This window comes from Pelophylax lessonae (genome assembly GCF_965119305.1).
Source record: "Pelophylax lessonae genome assembly, chromosome: 12".
Taxonomy (NCBI): Eukaryota; Metazoa; Chordata; class Amphibia; order Anura; family Ranidae; genus Pelophylax; species Pelophylax lessonae.
Genome location: NC_138779.1, coordinates 119,633,478 through 119,656,569, shown reverse-complemented (window position 1 = coordinate 119,656,569; position 23,092 = coordinate 119,633,478). Strand labels below are relative to the sequence as shown.

Sequence of the window (23,092 nt, the reverse complement as noted above, 5' to 3'; positions counted from 1 at the left end):
AGGCATGGCATAGGTGATGGTACAGAGATGGCACAGGTGATGGTACAGGAGATGGTATAGGTATGGCACAGATATGGTATAGGCATGGCACAGATATGGTATAGGCATGTCACAGGTCATATGCCCCCTTTCAATGCAGAGACCAGCGTACATGCCCCCTTTCAATGCAGAGACCAGCGTACACGCCCCCTTTCAATGCAGAGACCAGCGTGCGTGTCCCCTTTAATGCAGAGATCAGCATGCGTGCCCCCTTCAATGCAATGAATATTGTGCTGTGCCCCCTTCAATGCAAAAAACACTGTGCTATGCCCCCTTCAATGCAATAAACACTGTGCTGTGCCCCCTTCAATGCAATAAACACTGTGCTGTGCCCCCTTCAATGCAATAAACACTGTGCTGTGCCCCCTTCAATGCAATAAACACTGTGCTGTGCCCCCTTCAATGCAATAAACACTGTGCCCCCTTCAATGCAATGAACACTGTGCTGTGCCCCCACAATGCAGAGTTCAGCGTGCATGCCCCCTTCAATGCAACTGTGCTGTGCCCCCTTCAATGCAATGAACAATGTGCTGTGCCTCCTTCAATGCAATAAACACTGTGCTGTGACCCCTTCAATGCAATAAACACTGTGCTGTGACCCCTTCAATGCAATGAACATTGTGCTGTGCCCCCACAATGCAGAGTTCAGCGTGCATGCCCCCTTCAATGCAACTGTGCTGTGCCCCCTTCAATGCAATGAACAATGTGCTGTGACCCCTTCAATGCAATAAACACTGTTCTGTGCCCCCTTCAATGCAATGAACACTGTGCTGTGCCCCCACAATGCAGAGTTCAGCGTGCGTGCCCCCTTCAATGCAACTTTGCTGTGCCCCCTTCAATGCAATGAACACTGTTCCGTGCCCCCATCAATGCAGAGTTCAGTGCGCGAGCCCCTTTCAATGCAGAGCACCACAGCATTGTCCCCAATCACTGCAGAGCACCACAGCATTGTCCCCAATCACTGCAGAGTGCCCACAGCATTGTAGCCCAATGATTGCAGAGTGCCACAGCATTGTACCCCAATGATTGCAGAGTGCCCACAGCATTGTACCCCAATGATTGCAGAGTGCCCACAGCATTGTACCCCAATGATGATTTTTTTTTCTTTTTTTTAAGGGGGGCGGCGCCCTGGCGCCCCCTATGCACGGACTGCCACTGCTTAGAACCCCCAAACATTATATATATGTTAGTGATCGAACGATTATCGGCAAAGCCGATATATCGAGGGCCGATATGCACTTTTCCCGATATATCGGAATCGGCCCCTGGGGTTACCGATATTGCCGATATTTAGGGAAAGTGCTGTACCGGAGTGATGCCTACAGCTAGAGGCATCACCCCAGTACCGGCGTCCATAGCCGGGGGTCGGCTGTCTTGTAATGACAACCGATGCGGCCCCTTCAGCGGCTCGCCCGGGTTTCCCGTCCCACCGGGAGTCCCAGGCAACCAGCCTGAACAACCACTGAAGACCCAATCAAAGCCGCATTCGGCTCTGATCGGGTCTCCATGTAAAAACCCGGTAGTGATTTCATGACATCACTTCTGGGTACTGGCGCCAGATTTAAAAAAATGACCGCATTCAAAACAGCCAAACTTGGTGTTTTGAATGCTTTTAAGTGCAGAGGAGGGGTTTGGGGTCTTTCAGACCCCCAGATCCCTCCACAATAGTACCTGTCAAGTGATAAAAAAATAAATAAATAAATGTACGAAAATATCTGCCAATATCGGCCGACACCGATATGCAGTGGCCAAAATATCGTTATCGGCAACAAAAAACCGATATCGGTCGATCACTAGTCCGTAGGGTTCAATACTGAGTTGACCCATCCTTTGCAGCTATAACAGCTTCAACTCTTCTGGGAAGGCTGCCTACAAGGTTTAGGAGTGTGCCTATGGGAATGTTTGACCATTCTTCCAGAAGCGCATTTGTGAGGTCAGGCACTGATGTTGGACAAGAAGGTCTGGCTCGCAGTCTCGGCTCTTAATTCATTCCAAAGGTGTTCTATTGGGTTGAGGTCAGGACTGTGAAAGGTCCATAAAGGCATGGATGAGCGAGTTTGGGGTGAAGGAATTTGACTGGCCTGCACAGAGTTCTGACATCAACCCGATAGAACACCTTTGGGATGAATTCGAGCGAAGACTATGAGCCAGGCCTTCTCGTCCAACATCAGTGCCTGACCTCACAAATGCGCTTCTGGAGGAATGGTCAAACATTCCCATAGACATACTCCTAAGGCCCCATGCACACGGGGCGTTAGAAAAAACGTACGTCAAAGTTAGCTCTGACGCCGGAAAAAGCAGCTGTAAAAACGTGCTTTCAGTAGCTTTTTCCATTGGCGTTATTGCACGTTTTGCCACGTTGCTTTTAGCAGCGTTTTTTTTTCTTCCATTCAAAATCAATGGTTCCCTATGGGAGCCTATTGATTTGAATGGAGATCGCACCGCAACACCGCAAGTCGGATCCGACTTGCGGGGTGACTTGCGCTGTGGGAATCTTGAGGGGGAACTCCACGCCAAAATGTGAAAAAAACGGCGTGGGGTTCCCCCCCCCAAGGTTCCAAACCAGGCCCTTCGGGTCTGTTATGGAATTTGAGGGTAGCCCCATGCCGAAAAAACGGCGTGGGGTCCCCCCCAAAATCCATACCAGACCCTTATCCGAGCATGCAGCCCGGCAGGCCAGGAAAGGGGAGGGGACGAGCGAGCGGCCCCACCCCCCCTGGACCACACCAGGCCACATGCCCTCAACATGGGGGGGTGTTGGTGCTTTGGGGCAGGGGGAGCTCTGCACCCCCCACCTCAAAGCACCTTGCCCCCATGTTGATGAGGACAAGGGCCTCATCCCCACAACCCTGGCCGGTGGTTGTGGGGGTCTGCGGGCAGGGGGCTCATCGGAATCTGGAAGCACCCTTTAACAAGGGGGCCCCCCAGATCCCGGACCCCCTCCCTATGTGAATGGGTATGGGGTACACTGTACCCCTACCCATTCACCCCATAAAAGGCAGTGTATGGAAATAACGACAAGAGACGTTTTGGAAAGTTTATTAAAAATCTTCATCCGACTCTTCTTGTCTTCTCCTCTCAGGGGTCTTCTCCGGGGTCTTCTGCTCTTTTACTGTCCGCCCTTCTTGTCTTCTCCTCTCCGGGGTCTTCTGCTCTTTTGCTGTCCCCCTCTTCTTGTGTTCTTCTCTCCGGGGTCTTCTGCTGTCCTCCCTTCTTTTCTTCTCCTCTCCGGTCTTCTGCTCTTTTGCTGTCGGCTGTCGGCTGTCTTCTTCCTCCGGTCCTCCTCCTCCGACGTCTCCGCTGATTATGCCTATCTCCGGTCTCTTCAGCTTATTATATAGCCATTAGGGGCGTGGCCCCGATGACGTCATCGGGAGGCCCCGCCCCCTCATGTCACAGATGACGTCATCTGTGACATGAGGGGGCGGGGCCTCCCGATGACGTCATCGGGGCCACGCCCCTAATGGCTATATAATAAGCTGAAGAGACCGGAGATAGGCATAATCAGCGGAGACGTCGGAGGAGGAGGACCGGAGGAAGAAGACAGCCGACAGCCGACAGCAAAAGAGCAGAAGACCGGAGAGGAGAAGAAAAGAAGGGAGGACAGCAGAAGACCCCGGAGAGAAGAACACAAGAAGAGGGGGACAGCAAAAGAGCAGAAGACCCCGGAGAGGAGAAGACAAGAAGGGCGGACAGCAAAAGAGCAGAAGACCCCGGAGAAGACCCCGGAGAGGAGAAGACAAGAAGGGCGGACAGCAAAAGAGCAGAAGACCCCGGAGAAGACCCCTGAGAGGAGAAGACAAGAAGAGTCGGATGAAGATTTTTAATAAACTTTCCAAAACGTCTCTTGTCGTTATTTCCATACACTGCCTTTTATGGGGTGAATGGGTAGGGGTACAGTGTACCCCATACCCATTCACATAGGGAGGGGGTCCGGGATCTGGGGGGCCCCCTTGTTAAAGGGTGCTTCCAGATTCCGATGAGCCCCCTGCCCGCAGACCCCCACAACCACCGGCCAGGGTTGTGGGGATGAGGCCCTTGTCCTCATCAACATGGGGGCAAGGTGCTTTGAGGTGGGGGGTGCAGAGCTCCCCCTGCCCCAAAGCACCAACACCCCCCCATGTTGAGGGCATGTGGCCTGGTGTGGTCCAGGGGGGGTGGGGCCGCTCGCTCGTCCCCTCCCCTTTCCTGGCCTGCCGGGCTGCATGCTCGGATAAGGGTCTGGTATGGATTTTGGGGGGGACCCCACGCCGTTTTTTCGGCATGGGGCTACCCTCAAATTCCATAACAGACCCAAAGGGCCTGGTTTGGAACCTTGGGGGGGACCCCACGCCGTTTTTTTCACATTTTGGCGTGGAGTTCCCCCTCAAGATTCCCACAGCGCAAGTCACCCCGCAAGTCGGATCCGACTTGCGGTGTTGCAGTGCGATCTCCATTCAAATCAATAGGCTCCCATAGGGAACCATTGATTTTGAATGGAAGAAAAAAAAACGTATAACGTGGCTTAACGCACGTTAAGCAACGTTATAGCAAAGTTATTCAGCTGTTAGCAGCGTCAGGCGTTTTTAACGCTGTAACGCTGGTCCTCAGAACGCGCAGGTGGTGGGTTCTTGTTGCAGCCTAAAAACGCCTAAGCCACTTACAGCTCAAAAACGTCTGAGTGTGCATGAGGCCATAGAATAACATGGAGGGGCGTTTTTAGGCTGCAAAAAGAAAACGCCTGACGCTGCTTACAGCAGCGTTAAAAACGTCCCGTGTGCATGGGGCCTAAACCTTGTATACAGCCTTCCCAGAAGAGTTGAAGCTGTTATAGCTGCAAAGGGTGGGCCAACTCAATATTGAACCCTACCGACTAAGACTGGGATGCCATTAAAGTTCATGTGCGTGTAAAGGCAGGCGCCCCAATACTTTTGGCAATATAGTGAGTGTGTGTGTATGTGCCTTTTATTTTAAACCAAATGGGTTGTTTTTGCAAGACAAGGGTTCATATGCTCTTTGATTACTTTTTTATTTTTAAATCAACACATGGCGTTGGTACCAACTTTCTTCTTTAGGATCTTCAGCCCTCTACCAATGTATTATACTGTAGCTTTCATAAGTGGAAAATGTATGAATGTGGGATGTGCAGCCCGGTTATATTCTGGCACAGTGCCTGTGTGCCAGGAATGATGGCACTCTTGCACATGCCAGGGAGTGATGTCATCCTGCAATGGCCAATCAAGAGTTATGAACACCAGCACCCAGAAGAAGCCAGGGAGAAAATTCCAGCACCCTTGAGGGACCGTCTAGGTGTTGGACAGTTGAAGCAGAGGAAAGTCATTCGGCCTTTTCTTCCACTTTAGCGTTTCCCAAACATTTAGGATCCTTTCACACGGTGCGCCATCCAACGAGGTCCGTTCTCTGCTCAGCGGGGGATCGATCCGCCGATCCCTGGTGAGAAGGCGGATGACAGCTCCATCTCCACTCTGTGCGTAGATGGAGCTGTCAGATCCCCGCTGTCCTCTATGGTGAGATCGGATGAGAACGGACCACCTGTCCGTTCTCATCCGATCCGCCAGACGGATGGAAAATTGGGTTTCCATCTGTCCGGATTTCACGGACAGGATCGGATCAGATAGAAGCGGGTGTCAGCGGACATGTCTCCGCTGACACCCGCTGCCCCATATGGATGCATGGAGCATCCGATCAGGTCCGCCTAAAAAACTGACAGGTGGATCGGATCGGATCACCTGTGTGAAAGGACCCTTACATTTAAATGATACCGGTACCTTGATCGATAAGTTGCACAGTTACTAATGTGCTTATCCCAGCTCTCAACCAAAATTGTCATGCCATGAAATGGCTGGTGTCATAACTGATCACTTGTGCACCACCATGGCAACTCCATCTCAAACAGAGGCTAAGATGGCAATCCCACAGGCTGAGAGGCAGAGCCAGCTGTCAATCAGACCACTGAGTGGATCCTGACAATATGGTCGGGATCTTCCAGTGCTTGGAGTAGTTCTGCCTTCTCAGCTTACAGTGGGGAAAAGCTCACTATCAGCTGACTCTGGGTCACAGGAGAACAAAAGTAAGTGCACTCCCATGGCCCTGAAGAAAAGTATGACCACAAAACTTTGGCCATAGTTCTTGCTTTAAGGTAGAAGATAAGACTAAACAATAAACCTAATTTAAAAATGTTGTTTCCTTGTTGTTCCCAAGGACACCCTATATATTTTAGCATAAATCTCTTTCCAAATGCCTTTTCTTCAAGTTTTCCCATGTAAGACTCGGTTCACACTTCTGCGTGTGCCGGGTTCGCATGTCATGTCGGAGCGCACTGCTCCGACATGACATGCGATCAGCTGTGCGGTGCGAGTTTAGCCATACAGTTTGTATGGCTAAATTCGCACCGCACCCGCAGCAAAGACGCACAGGAGGCATTTTTGCTGCCGCATCAGGATCGGATCGCACAGCGGTTCACACTTGTGCGATCCGATCCTGTGCGAACTGCACGATCGCACTGCGATATGCGATCAAACTGGGGGTGTCGTTAAGATTACATTGACACCCCCAGCGGATCGCATATGGCAGTGTGAACTGCCGGGGGTGCGTGTGCGATGCGGGAACAGGCTGCTAATTCGCAGCCTTCCCGCATCGCAATAGTGTGAACCGAGCCTAAAACGCTGAGAAACTGGACACATAGTTTTCCTATGTGACTCTGCGGTCACATAGGAAAACCTGATAAAATAGGTATTTACAGTGCTCTCATTATGCTACTGTAGATGTGGTGTCATGGGGAGGCAATTATTGTTTAGCCCAGTGTTTCTCAACCTTTTTTTCACTGAAGGCAAAATTCTAGATAATCTCAAGGCATTCTAAAATGTAAAAAAAATATTTTAATAGTTTTATATAATGCAGCAACATTAACACGTAGGGCACCCAATTTTAGAGGTGATTTTGTCTTCCAAAGCAAATACACTTTTGCACACTGGTACTGACTAGTATTCCAATGTTTCTCTTCTCCCTCAATTTCTCTCCATCAGTCAGCTAATGTGACCCCAGTGCTGAGGGAGAGGGGCACGGAAGGGTCAAACGAGGATGCTGTAGAGGCGACAGACACCCCCCTTCTCAACTGATGGCATTGTTGGTTGTTTGGATGCCAGTGTCTAGAAAGTCCTAATGGTACACAATAAAAACCTATGGCTTTGTGTAACTAAAAGTCAGGCTTCATCCACCTGCTGGCTTGTATACGATTTCTGATAAATGTTTAGGTATTTTGCCAAGGCACCCCTGAAGAAGCCTCAAGGCACCCTGGTTGAAAAAGGCCGGTTTAGCTTTCTTCTATTTTAGAGTGCTCATATATACAGCAATGGCATACAAAAGTCAATAAAACCATACTCAGACAGGCAGTCTTTATATTCGCTTCCTGTCATTTCCTGTACAGCAGATGTTAGACTGGGAGAAGGATGTGAGTCAATCAGTCTATATCAGGGGTCTCCAAACTTTCTGAACAAAGGGCCAATTTACTGTCCTTCAGACTTTGAGACGGCCAGGCTGTGGCCAGTGTGAGTAGAAAATGCCCTTATGTCAATGAGAGTAAATAATTCTCCATCATTGGTGTCAGTGGGAGGAATAGTGCCCCATTGTTGGTATTTTGGGAATAAATAGTGACCCATCATTGGTGTCAGTGGAAAGAATAGGGCCCTGCCATTGGTGTCAGTGGGAGGAATAGTGTCCCACTATTGGTGCCAGTGGGAAGAATAGTGCCCCATTGTTGGTGTCAGTGGGAGGAATTGTATCCCATCATTGGTATCAGTGGGAGGAATAGTGTCCCATCATTGGTATCAATGGGAAGAATAGTGCCCCATTGTTGGGGAGAGTGCTAGGAATAGTGCCCTATTGTTGGTGTAGAATGAATAGTGCCCCATTGTTGGTGTCAGTGTGAAGAATAATGTCCCATCATTGAGGTCAGTGGGAAGAACAGTGCCCCATTGTTGAAGAAAGTGTTAGGAATAGTGCCCTATTGTTGGCATTGGTGAAAGGAATTATGCCCCATTGTTGGGGAGAGTGGTAGGAATAGTGCCCTACTGTTGGTATTGGTGGCAGGAATTATCCCCCATTGTTGTGGAGAATAATAGGAATAGTGCCCTATTGTTGATATTGGCAAAAGGAATTATGCCCCATTGTTAGGGAGAGTTATAGGAATAGTACCCTTTTGTTATTGGCGAAAGGAATTATGCCCCATAATTAGGGATAGTGGTAATAATAGTGCCCTATTGTTGGTGTAGAATGAATAGTGCCTCATTGTTGGTAACAGTAGGAGGAATAATGTCCCATCATTGGTATCATTGGGAGGAATAGTGCCCCATTGTTGGTGTGGAAGGATTAGTGCCCCATTGTTGGAGAGAGTGGTAGAAATAGTGCCCTATTGTTGGTATTGGTGACAGGAATTTTGCCCCATGGTTGGTGTGGAAGGAATAGTGCCCCATTGTTGGGGAGAGTGGTAAGAATAGTTCCTTATTGTTGGTATCGGTGACAGGAATTCTGCCCCATTGTTGATGTGGAAAGAATAGTGCCCCATTGTTGGAGAGAGTGTCAGGAATAGTGCCCTATTGTTGGTATCGGTGACAGAAATTATGCCCCATTGTTGGTGTGGAAGTAATAGTGACCCATTGTTGGGGAGAGTGGTAGGAATAGTGCCCCATTGTTGGTATCGGTGACAGGAATTCTGCCCCATTGTTGGTGTGGAAAGAATAGTGCCCCATTGTTGGAGAGAGTGGCAGGAATAGTGCCCTATTGTTGGTATCGGTGACAGAAATTATGCCCCATTGTTGGTGTGGAAGGAATAGTGCCTTGTATCAGTGGGAGATATAGTGTCCAAGGGGCTTAATAAAGGTAAGTAAAGGGCCACATCTGGCCCCATGGCCACAGTGTAGGGACCACTGGTCTAAACTATGCTCTATTGTACTGGCAGACTTAGGGCCTATGTTGACAGGGAAAGGCAGCTCACTGTTGATATCAGTATCAAGCTCTGAAGATCATTCACAATTATATGGCGGGTACATTTGACCTGCGTCAAGCTGCTTGTCCATTCTCATTTACTTAAATTTGGAAAGAAGCATTTCTGATGCAAACAAAAAAGTGACCACACACATCAAACTGATAGATCAATAAAACATTCTTGACTATGAAAAATGTAGGTATATTTGGGTTCATATACTGTATATGTGAATGAAGCCACCTAGATGAGACCTTGCATGTCCAGCTCCTTGTATTGTGTACACAAGATGTGCAGAAATACCTTCTTACATCAGTATGGAATGTCAGCATTTATGTTTATTACACACAACTATTACAAAGATGGTATTTATGGGCCCTAATCACAGTAGTTTGCCTTAGTGATAACTTTTGTACGTTGACTGAAAAAAAGTGGACGCATGCCATGGATCACACAGATACCGTGTTTTGTTTGTCAAAGACTTGCCTTACGGCTCATTTAAACTTGCGATTAGGAAGATAGGACATGCAGCTGACCTGTGTTTTAAGCTCTCCTCAATCACCCCCCCCCCCTTAAATTGCAATGGCAGTTGATGTGGGCATTTATATACTGCGTTTACAGGTCTTTGTGCCCGTGCAAAACATTATAGTCCCTGTCACATGCCGCTAACCGCGACCCATTCAAGTGAAGGGGGACATGCTGTACATGCTCCGCAACCACATGCGGTGTGTTTGTGGGGCATTTTCAAGGTTAAAACAGGCAATTGAGGAGGTCATATTGCCTCCTTACCACCTGTCAAACACCTCTGAAAAGTGATCTGAAAGAAAATCGGTTTTCAGAGGCAAGGCAGCTTAGCCACACATCTAAACTTTACCGTATTAGCATTCCCTCCTCCTCTTCCTCTTCCTCTTCTTCTTCCTCCTCCCTTCTCCTCCCTTCTTCTTTCTTCTCCTCCTTTTTTCTCCTCCTTTCTTCTTCTTCTTCTGTCTTCTTCTTTCTTCTTCTTCCTCACCAGACATAGTGAATGCAGGCTCCTGGGTTTAGTAACACTTTAAATGAAGAAAAGGTAACTCTAAAACAATATTATCTCACATTAGTACTCCTATTTTAGGATAATGCAATCTGTTTCTCATAGGTAGTCACTTTCTGTCATTGTAAGGTCACTGTGAGTTAAAAAAAGAAAAAATGTATGTTCACACCACAACTCCCATAAAAACACATACAAAAAAATGCATGTGGCTTGACCCACATTAAAGCTTGCTGAAAAGTGTTTGAAATATGTTGCCCTATGTGTTTTTTTTTTTTTTTGCATATTCTAAGGTGTATTGTGTCATTGTGCATTTTTGTGCATTGCGATGCTAAGAATGCAACATGCCTTTGTGTTTGGTATGAGTAGGCCTATGGACATCAATTGTTTGTTGGGCCTGTAATGATCAGCGCTCTTGGTGTGAATGAACCCTTACAAACATGAACATAGGAAAGACTTGATACTAAAGCCCCATTCACACTTGGCGATTTGGAATCACCTGCCAGTTGCAGTAAAAAGCACGACATGCGTTTTGTTGTTATAATGCCCCTTTCACACAAGCGGATAGATTTCAGCTTTTAGCTGCAGATAGAGGAACTTATTTACCGCAGCTAAATGTAGACCATGCATCCCTATGGCCCCGTTCACACACTGCGTTTAGCAGCTTTTTTACAACATGCATGTATCTGTATATAAACGCAGTTAAAGAAAAGAAAAAAAATAAGTAAAAAGTTCCTATACAAAAGGCAAAAAGTTACAATCCCATATAAACGCAAGTAATCGCATGTGAACGCAGATGTGAATAATCTTTGTGCCAGGAGCGATGGAATTTCAAAATAACAAAACATGCTTTTACCAACGGCAGAACAACCGCCCGTGGGAAAGGGGCCTAAATGTGGTGCGATTTTGCAGTGATTGTCGCGCGTCATAATAGCACAACAATCGCGGCTAAACGCACCTTTAAACATTTCTTGAAATTCAGTTCCCCAAAAAAGGAGCAGATGTTTCTTTTGGGTGACAAGTGTGCACAGAAGTGAATTGGCTGCTTTATTTACAACAGGTGGAAACGTGTATGTCACGCCTAAACGTTGTGAGCTTGTTCATTGCAGTGGCGGAGCTAGACTTTTAAAACAGGGGTGGCAAAGGGGTGGCAAGGTATTATTTTGGGGGGTCAATATATAAAGTGTCATTTAGTGTCAGATTTGTCCACCGCAATGTCGCAGTCCCTCTAATAATCGCTGATCGCTGCCATTACTAGTAAAAACAATTAAAAAATAAAAAGTTCCATAGTTTGTAGATGTAATAACTTTTTTGCAAACCAATCAAAATACACTTTTACAAAAAATATGTGGTAGAATACATATTAGCCTAAATTTATGAAAATAGGGGGGAGCTGTAAAGCACTGTGGGGAGCTGAAGAGTCCTGGGGGAGGGGGGGGGGGAGGACTAAAGAGCACTGGTGGGGGGGGGCTGAAGAGCTCTGGGGGGTACTGGAAAGGGGGGGGGGTGTAAAGTATGCATTTATTAGATACAGAGCAGAAAAATACATCAACATCAGCAGGTCTATGGCACATCATTCTTTGTCAGTTAAACACTCTGACCTATACATATCTGTGAACACTTGCAGATTAATATGTGCACAATGTTCTAGGTATATTGGGGACAGTGGCGGCTGGTGCTCAAAAATTTTAGGGGGGCGCAAACAGAAAAATGTAATAGGCATTGCTTTGCGGCAAAAAACGCTGTAAAAAATTGCGTGACTTTGAGGTCGCAAAAGTGAAAAATGGGCCTTCAGTAATTAAGGTATAGCGTGCCCCCTTTCAATGCACAGTGACCAGCGTGCCCCCTTTCAATGCACAGTGACCAGCGTGCCCCCTTTCAATGCACAGTGACCAGCGTGCCCCCTTTCAATGCAGAGAGACCAGCGTGCCCCCTTTCAATGCACAGTGACCAGCGTGCCCCCTTTCAATGCAGAGAGACCAGCGTGCCCCCTTTCAATGCAGAGAGACCAGCGTGCCCCTTTCAATGCAATGACCAGCGTACATGCCCCCTTCAATGCAGTGACCAGCGTACATGCCCCCTTTCAATGCAGAGACCAGCGCACATGCCCCCTTCAATGCAGTGACCAGCGCACATGCCCCCTTCAATGCAGTGACCAGCGTATATGCCCCCTTCAATGCAGTGACCAGGGTACATGCCCCCTTCAATGCAGTGACCAGCGTACATGCCCCCTTTCAATGCAGAGACCAGCGTACATGCCCCCTTTCAATACAGAGACCAGCGTACATGCCCCCTTCAATGCAGTGACCAGCGTACATGCCCCCTTCAATGCAGAGATCAGCGTACATGCCCCCTTCAATGCAGAGATCAGCGTATATGCCCCCTTCAATGCAGAGATCAGCGTATATGCCCCCTTCAATGCAGAGATCAGCGTATATGCCCCCTTCAATGCAGAGGTCAGCGTACATGCCCCCTTCAATGCAGTGACCAGCGTACATGCCCCCTTCAAAGCAGAGATCAGCGTATATGCCCCCTTCAATGCAGAGATCAGCGTATATGCCCCCTTCAATGCAGAGATCAGCGTATATGCCCCCTTCAATGCAGAGATCAGCATACATGCCCCCAATGCAGAGACCAGCATACATGCCCTGAATGCAGTGACCAGCGTACATGCCCCCAATGCAGAGACCAGTATACATGCCCCCAATGCAGTGACCAGCGTACATGCCCCCAATGCAGTGACCAGCGTACATGCCCCCAATGCAGTGACCAGCGTACATGCCCCCAATGCAGAGATCAGCATGCGTGCCCCCTTACCTACCTGGAGCGGCAGCAGGCGGCTTCTTCTCGGTCCCGGTGACTGGCGGCGCGTCTCCACAAGTCCTTCCGCCTCCTCCTCGGCTAATGGCAAGGGGTTTGTCTTGTGGCCAATCAAGAAGCGCGTATCGGACGCGCTTCCTGATTGGCCAGGAGTTGGATCGGTGTGACAATAGCGAATTTTCATTCGCTATTGTCACACAATGGGTGGGCTCGGGATGCACTGCTCTGCGTCCTGGGTCCACCCTTTGCATCGCCCTATTAGAGCCTCTGGCTCTAATCAGGTGATGAAAAAAAAAAAAATCCCATTGAACGCCCCTGCATGCAGATTAGGGGGCCGGACGCATGGATGGGGGGGCGGCGCCCCTGCGCCCTCTGTACACCGGCCGCCACTGTGGATGGATTCCAAGGATGCCCCTCCTATCCAGTCACACAGGGAGACTTGTTCAGGCACTCACCTTCTTCCTCCTCCCCCCATCAGGCACTCACCTTCTTCCTCCTCCCCCCCCATCAGGCACTCACCTTCTTCCTCCCCCCTCTCGGGCACTCACCTTCTTCCTCCTCCCTCCCCCCTTCAGGCACTTACCTTCCTCCTCCTCCCTCCCACCCCCCTCAGGCACTCACCTTCTTCCTCCTCCCTCCCCCCCTCAGGCACTCACCTTCTTCCTCCTCCCTCCCCCCCTCAGGCACTCACCTTTTTCCTCCTCCCTCCCCCCCAGGCACTCCCCTTCTTCCTCCTCCCTTCCCCCTCAGGCACTCACCTTCTTCCTCCTCCCTCCCCCCTCAGGCACTAACCTTCTTCCTCCTCCCTCCCCCCCCTCAGGCACTCACCTTCTTCCTCCTCCCTTAGGCACTAACCTTCTTCCCCCCCCCCCTCATGCACTAACCTTCTTCCTCCTCCCTCCCCCCCCTCGGGCACTCACCTTCTTCCTCCTCCCTCCCCCTCAGGCACTAACCTTCTTCCTCCTCCCTCCCCCCCTCAGGCACTAACCTTCTTCCACCCCCCCCAGGCACTAACCTTCTTCCTCCTCCCTCCCCCCCCTCAGGCACTAACCTTCTTCCACCCCCCCCCCTCAGGCACTCACCTTCTTCCTCCTCCCCCCCCCTCAGGCACTAACCTCCCTCCTCCCCCCCCCTCATGCACTCACATTCTTCTTCCTCCCTCCCCCCCTCAGGCACTCACCTTCTTCCTCCTCCCTCCCCCCCTCTCGTGCACTCACATTCTTCTTCCCCCCCCCTCGGGCACTCACATTCTTCTTCCTCCCTCCCTCTTCAGGCACTCACCTTCTTCCTCCTCCCTCCCCCCCCTCGGGCACTCACATTCTTCTTTCCCCCCCTCGGGCACTCACATTCTTCTTCCTTTGGCTCTCATCTGAGCAGCGCTGCAGCCAGAAGAAGACGGAGGGGGGTGGAGGCGGAGCCAATGCTAGGCGGCAAGGAGAGGAATTTGAAATCCTCCTCCTCTCCGAGAACCTCTTCTGCTGTCAAATGACGAGAGGAGAAGGATTTCAAATTCCTCTCCTTGCCGCCTAGCATTGGCTCCGCCTCCACCCCCCTCCGTCTTCTTCTGGCTGCAGTGCTGCTCAGCTGAGAGCCGAAGGAAGGAAGGAGGAGCAATGGCATATTTGACACTCGGGGCAAATAACTTAAAACGATCCAAACGAGACCCGGGGCTTTTTGGGGGCACACTCGGGGCTGAAGTCCCGTTCAGCCCCCCCTGCCGACACCACTGGCTGGGTAAGTAGCAGGAGTCCGGTCTTCCCTGCTCTCCATCCGCCTCCCTCCGCTGCTCCCGGCCGTACGGCGATCCCCCGTAATTCTTCCGCTGCCATGCACCCGGCCACCGCCCAGGATTGGGGTGGCAACAGGGGTGGCAAGGACTTCTTCTGGGGTGGCAATTGCCACCCCAGCTAACCCTCTGGCTCCGCCACTGGTTCATTGCTACCCAAGATCAGAATGGGGCCTCGTGCACACTGAACGTTAACAAACATTACTTTTACAAGCATTGAGCTTTTTTTTTTTCAGCCTGTTTGGGTCGATTTAGAGATGCATCTAAATCAACCTTTCCTCTGAAGCCTGATCCATGTTCGGATCGCTCTTCAGAGGCTACTGAAAAGCAGCAAGGAAGTGATTTGACACCTTCTCACCACCTGTTTTAACCCCTGTTATGCCAACAAATGCGGTTGCAGGGCATTTGTGGCACTTCCCTGTTTGCCTGAAGGTGTCGTGTTCGGCTTGCCGCCCACCGATCTCAAAATGTTGGGCAGACTTTGCTGCGGGCGCGAAGCATTGCGACCACAGAATGTGTTCAATTTAATCCCAGCTGTGCGATAAAATCTCAGTGCAAACTGCAGCAAGAAATTCCAGAATACAGCAAAACGATCGCTAGCTTCTCTAATGGCTGAAATACACGATAAGAAAATCGGCCGAAAATTTTCGTTCAGCGGCCGATATTCTACTCGTTAATGCCCAGCCATCAATGAGCAATATCGATATTGTGAACGAAAAATACAGTTTGAGAAACCCGAAAAATTCTGTCGCCTTGTTTGCGAATGAACGATATTCTATACGTTGGTGTTGAGGTCGTTCAGTTTAACTCTGTATAACCTCATCACACATGAGGACCGAGGAACACTGTTTCGATGGTCGGCGGGCAACGGTCAGGCGATATTCGGACCGTGTATGTTGGCAACGTTTTCGACCGACAAATACTTTTTCAAAAGTCGGTGGTCGACTGATCGGGCGATATTCTAATCGTGTATTCACACCATAAGGGTGGCCATACATGTACCAATCTGATTGGGCAATTCTTCAGAGAACCAATTTGATTGACTCTATGAATTATCGAAAAAACTCATATCGTGCCGTTGATTGATTTTGAGCAAAAACTATTAATTTCATTGAAATTATTCTGTATCAATCATTGATCATTTTTATTTTTTCCGATTTATATTTTTCTCTAACAGTAAATCGATGATCTATAAAATAATTCGGTGTACAGCCACCATGGTCTTTAGCAGTAGCTCTCACACCTTAGTGACAATAGGTAGAAGAATAGAAGGGCTGTGTCTCCCAGGCGTGATGTTTGCATCTGAGGTTTCAGCACTTTGTATGGGAGAGTAGAAGAGCTCAGGCCCCTCCTCCCCTCCATGACATCAGGGACCTTTACCCTCCCACTCCTCTCCCTTCCCGACATGCATTGACAGTTGGCTGTCTGGATGAGGAGCAGGCTGCGGGAGAGCTCTACCTTGGAGTTAACCCCCCTCAGTGCCTTACAAAGGAGCAGTTTGTTTTTGCTGATTTGGGTCTGCGGCCTCTGGAAGGGAGCAGAGCTGTTCTGTTACAAGAAAGGTACAGTGCTTGCTTTACAGCCAAACATTTGTAGACTTTACAAGCTGAAGGTCTGAGGATTGGGAAACGCTTTCATTGCTGGCGGCTTACTGCTCAGCCAGTTCAAGAATAATAGGGCTGGGGTAGAAGTTTACCATTCATAGAAACACTGAATAATATTCTTATACATTGCTAGAAACAGGAAACCTTCTTATAAATATTTTTATAAACACTACATTGTTGGAAACATGAAATATTGTTAGAAACAGGAAACCTTGTTATCATAATTTTTTACATTTTTATAAATATTACATTGCTAGAAAAATAAAACCATGTTAGAAACATTAAACCTTGGTAATATTCATTTTTATACATTTTTATAAACATTACATTGCTAGAAACATGAAATATTGTTAGAAACAGGAAACTTTGTTATAAAAATTTTTATACATTTTCACAAACGTTACATTCATTGCTAGAAACCTGAAACAATGTTAGAAACTGGTAACCTTGTAAATATTAATTATTATACATTTTTAAAAACAATACATTGCTAGAAACCTGAAACTGTTAGAAACACGAAAACCTCATTAATATTAATTTTTATACATTTTTATAAACGTTACATTGCTAGAAACCTGAAACTATGTTAGAAACACAAAACCATGTTAATAATATTTTTTATACATTTTTATAAACATTACATTGCTAGAAACATGAAATATTGTTAGAAACACAAAACCTTGTTAATATTAATTTTTATACTTTTTTTATAAACATTACTCTGCTAGAAACAGGAAATGTTGAAACATGATAAATATTTTTATACATTATCAACATTAAACCTTGGTATACATTGTTAGGAACATGAAATATTGTTATAATTATTTTTATACATTGTTATTGTAGAAACCTAAAACCTCGTTATAATTTTTTTTTTTTTTTATACATTGTCATAAACATTATGTTGGTAGAAACATTTTATTTATATATATATATATATATATATATATATATATATATAGTTCTGAACATTAAACACTGTTTTATCTACATTGTTAGAAGCATGAAATATTGTTATCATTTTTATATATTGCTAGAAATCTTAAACTTTGTTAGAAAGAATGACGTCAGAAAACAGACCAGGTGCTCCATGCAGTCAGCCCAGACTCTTTTGTCTGAGTATTGATCTATGTTTGAATCCACTTACTGGTGGCACTGCCTCTGCTGGAAGTCTATTCTAAGTTTCAACTACTCTTTCAGTGAAATATTACTTTGTTAGATTAGTTTTGAACATTCCTCCTGCTGGTTTGAGGTTCAGTTCTGTTTTCTTGATCTTCATTACATAATAAAAATCCTGCCCTCCTGACCCTTATTCACAACTGTAACGTATTTAAAGGTCTCATGTCGCTCCCTTTCTCTTGTTCTACATCGTTATAACCATTCAATGTTGGACTTGTGAAACAAATTCAAAAATCCGTAGGCTTTTTACCTGGTTGATAATGCTGAAAAGTATTTTTTTTACAGTGAAAAGGTACAGGTAAACTGAAATGTGACCCTCTGATTCCTGTAGTACAGGTTAAGTCACAGGTAAACCTCTCTGATTCCTGTAGTACAGGTAAACTGACATATGACCCTCTGATTCCTGTAGTACAGGTGAATACACATTGAACCCTCTCTGATTCCTGTAATACAGGTAAATTGACATCTGACCCTCTGATTCCTGTAGTACAGGTGAATACACATTGAACCCTTTCTGATTCTTGTAGTACAGGTGAATATGCATTAAACCCTCTCTGATTCCTGTAGTACAGGTGAATATGCATTAAACCCTCTCTGATTCCTGTAGTACAGGTGAATATGCATTAAACCCTCTCTGATTCCTGTAGTACAGGTGAATTGACATATGACCCTCTCTGATTCCTGTAGTACAGATGAATTTATATTAAACCCTTTATGATTCCTGTAGTACAGGTGAATTTATATTGAACCCTCTCTGATTCCTGTAGTACAGGTGAATTCATATTGATTCCTCTTGGGTTCCTATAGTACAGGTGAATTTATATTGATTTCTCTTAGGTTCCTATAGTACAGGTGAATTCATATTGAACCCTCTTTGATTCATGTATTACAGGTGAATTCATATTGAACCCTTTCTGATTCCTGTAGTACAGGCGAATTCATATTGAACCCTCTTTCATTCCTGTAGTACAGGCGAATTCATATTGAACCCTCTTTCATTCCTGTAGTACAGGCGAATTCATATTGAACCCTCTTTCATTCCTGTAGTACAGGTGAATTCATATTGAGCCCTCTTAGGTCCCTGTAGTACAGGTGAATTCATATTGAACCCTCTTAGGTCCCTGTAGTACAGGTGAATTCATATTGAACCCTCTTAGGTCCCTGTAGTACAGGTGAATTCATATTGAGCCCTCTTAGGTCCCTGTAGTACAGGTGAATTCATATTGATCCCTCTTAGGTTCCTGTAGTACAGGTGAATTCATATTGATCCCTCTTAGGTCCCTGTAGTACAGGTGAATTCATATTGAACCCTCTTAGGTCCCTGTAGTACAGGTGAATTCATATTGAGCCCTCTTAGGTCCCTGTAGTACAGGTGAATTCATATTGATCCCTCTTAGGTCCCTGTAGTACAGGTGAATTCATATTGAACCCTCTTAGGTCCCTGTAGTACAGGTGAATTCATATTGAGTCCTCTTAGGTTCCTGTAGTACAGGTGAATTCATATTGATCCCTCTTAGGTCCCTGTAGTACAGGTGAATTCATATTGATCCCTCTTAGGTCCCTGTAGTACAGGTGAATTCATATTGATCCCTCTTAGGTTCCTGTAGTACAGGTAAATGCACATTGAACCCTTTCAAAGAATTGTCTCAAAATGTAAATGACATTGTTTTAATAGTGCCTTTTCACATCAATGCGACTCTGCATGGAGCGATTCTGGAAATTGTTCCTGTACTACTTTGGTGTGATTCCAGTGCGATTTTGGCCCCATAGAATATACAAACCTTATCAAAGTTGCATTCAAGTAGCACTACATAACTTAACCCCATTGAGAATCTTTGGGATGTGCTGGAGAAAGCTTTGTGGTCCGACTCTCCCATCAGCAATACAAGATCTTGGTGAAAATTGAATGCAACACTGGACGGAAATAAATCTTGTGACATTGCAGAATCTTATGGAAACAATGCCACAGCGAATGCGTGCCGTAATCAAAGCTAAAGGCGGTCCAACGTGAGTGACCTTTTTTTCTTTGGTGGCGACTTTTTTTTTTTTTAGGCCAGGCAGTGTATGAATTCTTATTATTTAATCTTATAGAATTTAAGGAATATTGAAGCATTCATTTTTTCTAGGATAACAGCCATTGGGTAAACATGACCACTTAAAGATATATATATATAGAGCCCATTTTTATTTGAACACCATGACCCCCAGATTGTTGTTGTATTTATTGTATTGCTTAGCAAACTTCAGATGATTTTATTCTGTTCTGTGATCCCTTTTAAATCCTTCCCACAGTCTTAGTTACTGCTTGCTTTAGTTTTATAATGCTGAGCTGTCATCTGGGTAAATTTATTGCAGAGATGTAAAGTACAGGTGAGTTGTGAGACCCGCCCTGTACTTTATAGTTCCAGGTCGAGTGACTTGACTAGTTGTTGCAGACGGCATTGTTTGTGGAAATGTTATTAACACTTTCACTCAGTCCTTGCAGAACCTGCTGCCGTATTTCTGGTTTCAGGGACATTTAAAGTATATGTATAGCCAAAACCAGTTTTTGGAAGAGTGTAGAAGGATTAAAACACCTGTCAAGGTTTTGTTTGCTGTCTGTAACCTTGTTTGGGAGATTTACCCCTCGGTGTGTCCTGGTGACCATTATCACCAAAATAAATAAGGGTTAACTGGTGCAGCTCTGCATGGAAACCAATCAGCTTCCAGGTTTTTGTCAAAGCAAGTTACTAAACCAACAACAGTAAAATGAGTCTGTATATACAGTAAAGCATGCTTGTTATACTCGCTGTGGAACCTAAGGTGTTAATCCTCTGTATTGTGTAAAAAGGCTGTTTGATCCTGTCTTCTCTGATCCTCCCCTTCTTCCACAATCCCCAATCCACCTCCTGACAGTACAGAGCCTTGGGGACACTCTGCTCATGCTCAGTTTGGTGTGTATTGCTAGAGTTTTTATTTTCTTAGGAGGGTGCATGTGATCAGCACAGGGCCAATCAGCACTGTCCAGACAGAGGGTCAGGGGTCCTGCAGCTTAATAGGACAGTCAGATGCGAATGAAAACTCCTCCTACAACCTTTAACCAGACACTGGTATAAGTCACAAGACTGCTATATACTGCTGATGAGAAAAGTTATTTAGCAGTTTATATTTACTAAAAAGTTATTTAGCAGTTTATATTTACTAAAAGCATTGCATTTCCATGTTCTGTGTACTGTGGGAGACCAGATATAGTAAATGCAGGCTCCTGGGTTTAGTAACACTTTAATTGAACAAGCTGAAGTTGGAAGCTGATTGACTACCATGCACAGTTGCACCAGATTCTGCACTCACTAGTTTTAGTAAATCAACCCCATAATGATTGAAAATCCAACATTTTGGAAATGTCTTAAGAACAGGGGGTGAGAGGACATCTTGAAAAGGGGACACCAGTTTCAGTGACACCTGTATAAAAGGGTAATTACCTTCACTTTGTAGAGACATCTTCTCACTTCCTGTTGGGTCTGTAGGATACAGTTCACCCCAATGGGACATGGACACCATAAAAATAATTTGGGTTTGAACCCTTCCACACTTCATCCAAAACCGAACAGCAAAAAGTTTTGCCATACACTTTCACATGGGTGGTCCAATCAGAATAACCTGTCAGTTTTTTAGGTGGAGCTTATCTGTTGGTCAGTGGACGGCCCGATGTAAACGGACACAAGATAATTCACATCTGATTACCTCTAAATTCTTTTCTGGTATTTGAACCAAAACTTAAAGGATTGAGATAATCTGTCTATTTACATCCAATTGCCCATAGATCTATTATGGGTCAAATCAGCAGACATGGATATAAAAAAAACTGAATTTTTGTAAAATCGTACCGTAAAATTCCTTTCTCTAAGTCCTCCGACAGTCGCCGCCTCCTCTAAGTCATCACTATTGGGTATTAACTTCCCCTCCGCAGGAGTAGTACCCCAATAGTGATGACTTAGAGGAGGCGGCGACTGTCGGAGGACGTAAGAGAAAACAGAATTTTTGTAAAATCTTACCGTAAAATTCCTTTCTCTGAGTCCTCCGACAGTCGCCGCCTCCTCTAAATCATCACTATTGGGGTACTACTCCTGCAGAGCGGAAGCCAATACTCAATAGAGATGACTTAGAGGAGGTGGCGACTGTCGGAGGACGTAAGAGAAAGTGCCATTCATGGCATTCTTCTCCAATTCAGCAATGGAGTTCAGGAATCTCCTGCTGATCCATCCGGACACAGCTTGAGTTAAAGGGGCCTTAAACTTTATTCTTGCTCATCCAGATGATGGTACAAGTGCACATGTAGGCATCATTGCATGCCTCATGATCATATAGGAACCTATAAGTGGCATTGCATATCAATCCAATGGCTTGTAGCCCTTAAACTATTTTGTTTTTATATATGATTTTTTTTTTTCAGGAATTTCACATTGCCTCAGGTTTTCTAAGCAGAGTAGTTAGGGTTGTTTGTAGCCCCTATCACCAAGCAACCAGGCCCTGAGTAGTGCCCTAGGTCATAAATCAGGATAAGCCACTCTGAGAAGTGAGCTTTAGTAAAGACTAAATGGGTGCCAATGAGAAGCAATAAGGAAGAGCATTCCAGATAAAAGATATGTCTGAAGAGAACGTCAAAGGTTAATCTTGTTGTCCATATTGTTAAGGTTGATTTTTTTTTTTTGTCCTTGTGCAGAGATATGAATTGGATGAACAAGCCTGTACCATGTATTAATAAGCTGTACCCTTCAATACTGGATTCCTACCAGTCACGTACAATTTCCGGTATTTAGTTTATGGAGCACCATGAGCTTTTAGGCTCCATGCACAAGGCTAGTATGTCTAGATGTCTAAGCACCATAGAGGTCTGGAAGCAGACGGTCTAGAACTGTTTTGATCTGAAGAACTCTAATAATTAAATCTATAACTTAAGGCCGGCCATACACGGTTGGAATCTTAGCAGGAACCGGCCGAGATTCAAACTTTTAAAGTAATTGTAAACCCTGCTTTGTTATTTTTACCTATAGGTAAAATTAATATCTCCTAAATGTGCTAAGTTTAGCAGTTATTCACCCTGCATGCAGTTGCTGACGTCAGTGGTGCTTGAGCTCTGAAGGTCCGGCATACCGTGCCGTACCTTCAGAGTTTCTTGCCAGAACCGAGGGCTCCTGCACGCATGTGCAGGAGTGACGTCATTGCGGTTCTGGCACCGCGCCAGAGCCCGCGATCCTGGAAGAAAGGCCGTGGTACATGTCAGCCCTCTCAGCGGCGACCATGCGCCTCTGGAAAGGCTTGTTCTAAGGCAAGTATTTCAAAATGTGCTAGTATGCGAGCATACTAGCACAATATGCCATTGTCTTGCAGGGTTTTGTTTTTTTGTGGGTTTTTTCAGTGGTTTACTACTACTCTAATGGGCAGACTGAATGCACCAAGTTGATCGATCAATCAACTTGGGTACAACCAGCCTGCCGGATTCTCTTACGATTATCGCTAGGTGCTATAGCTTCACATTCTTCTACCGGCGGGGACGGAAGGGAGGGGACAGGTTGGACCACATAACCAGGGTTAGAAGGCACTTAGAAACATGGGGCAAAGTACTACATGTACTTTGTTCCCAAGGTGACAGAACTCTAAACATTTATAATGATGGA

At 46.1% G+C, this 23,092-nt stretch overlaps 1 protein-coding gene across 9 annotated transcripts in view; it reads left to right on the top strand.

Moving 5' to 3' along the window:
• Positions 1-23,092, top strand: part of LOC309568217 (myosin-10-like) — a 311,346-nt gene that overhangs the window by 107,940 nt on the left and 180,314 nt on the right. For 8 of the 9 annotated variants that reach the window (XM_082273869.1, XM_082273876.1, XM_082273873.1 and 5 more), the window contains exon 1: positions 16,063-16,214. The exons of the other annotated variant lie outside the window; for it this stretch is intronic. The gene's annotated coding sequence lies outside the window, so the exon portion shown is untranslated. Of the gene's footprint in view, positions 1-16,062; positions 16,215-23,092 lie in introns of those variants that run through there. 9 annotated transcript variants of the gene reach the window in all.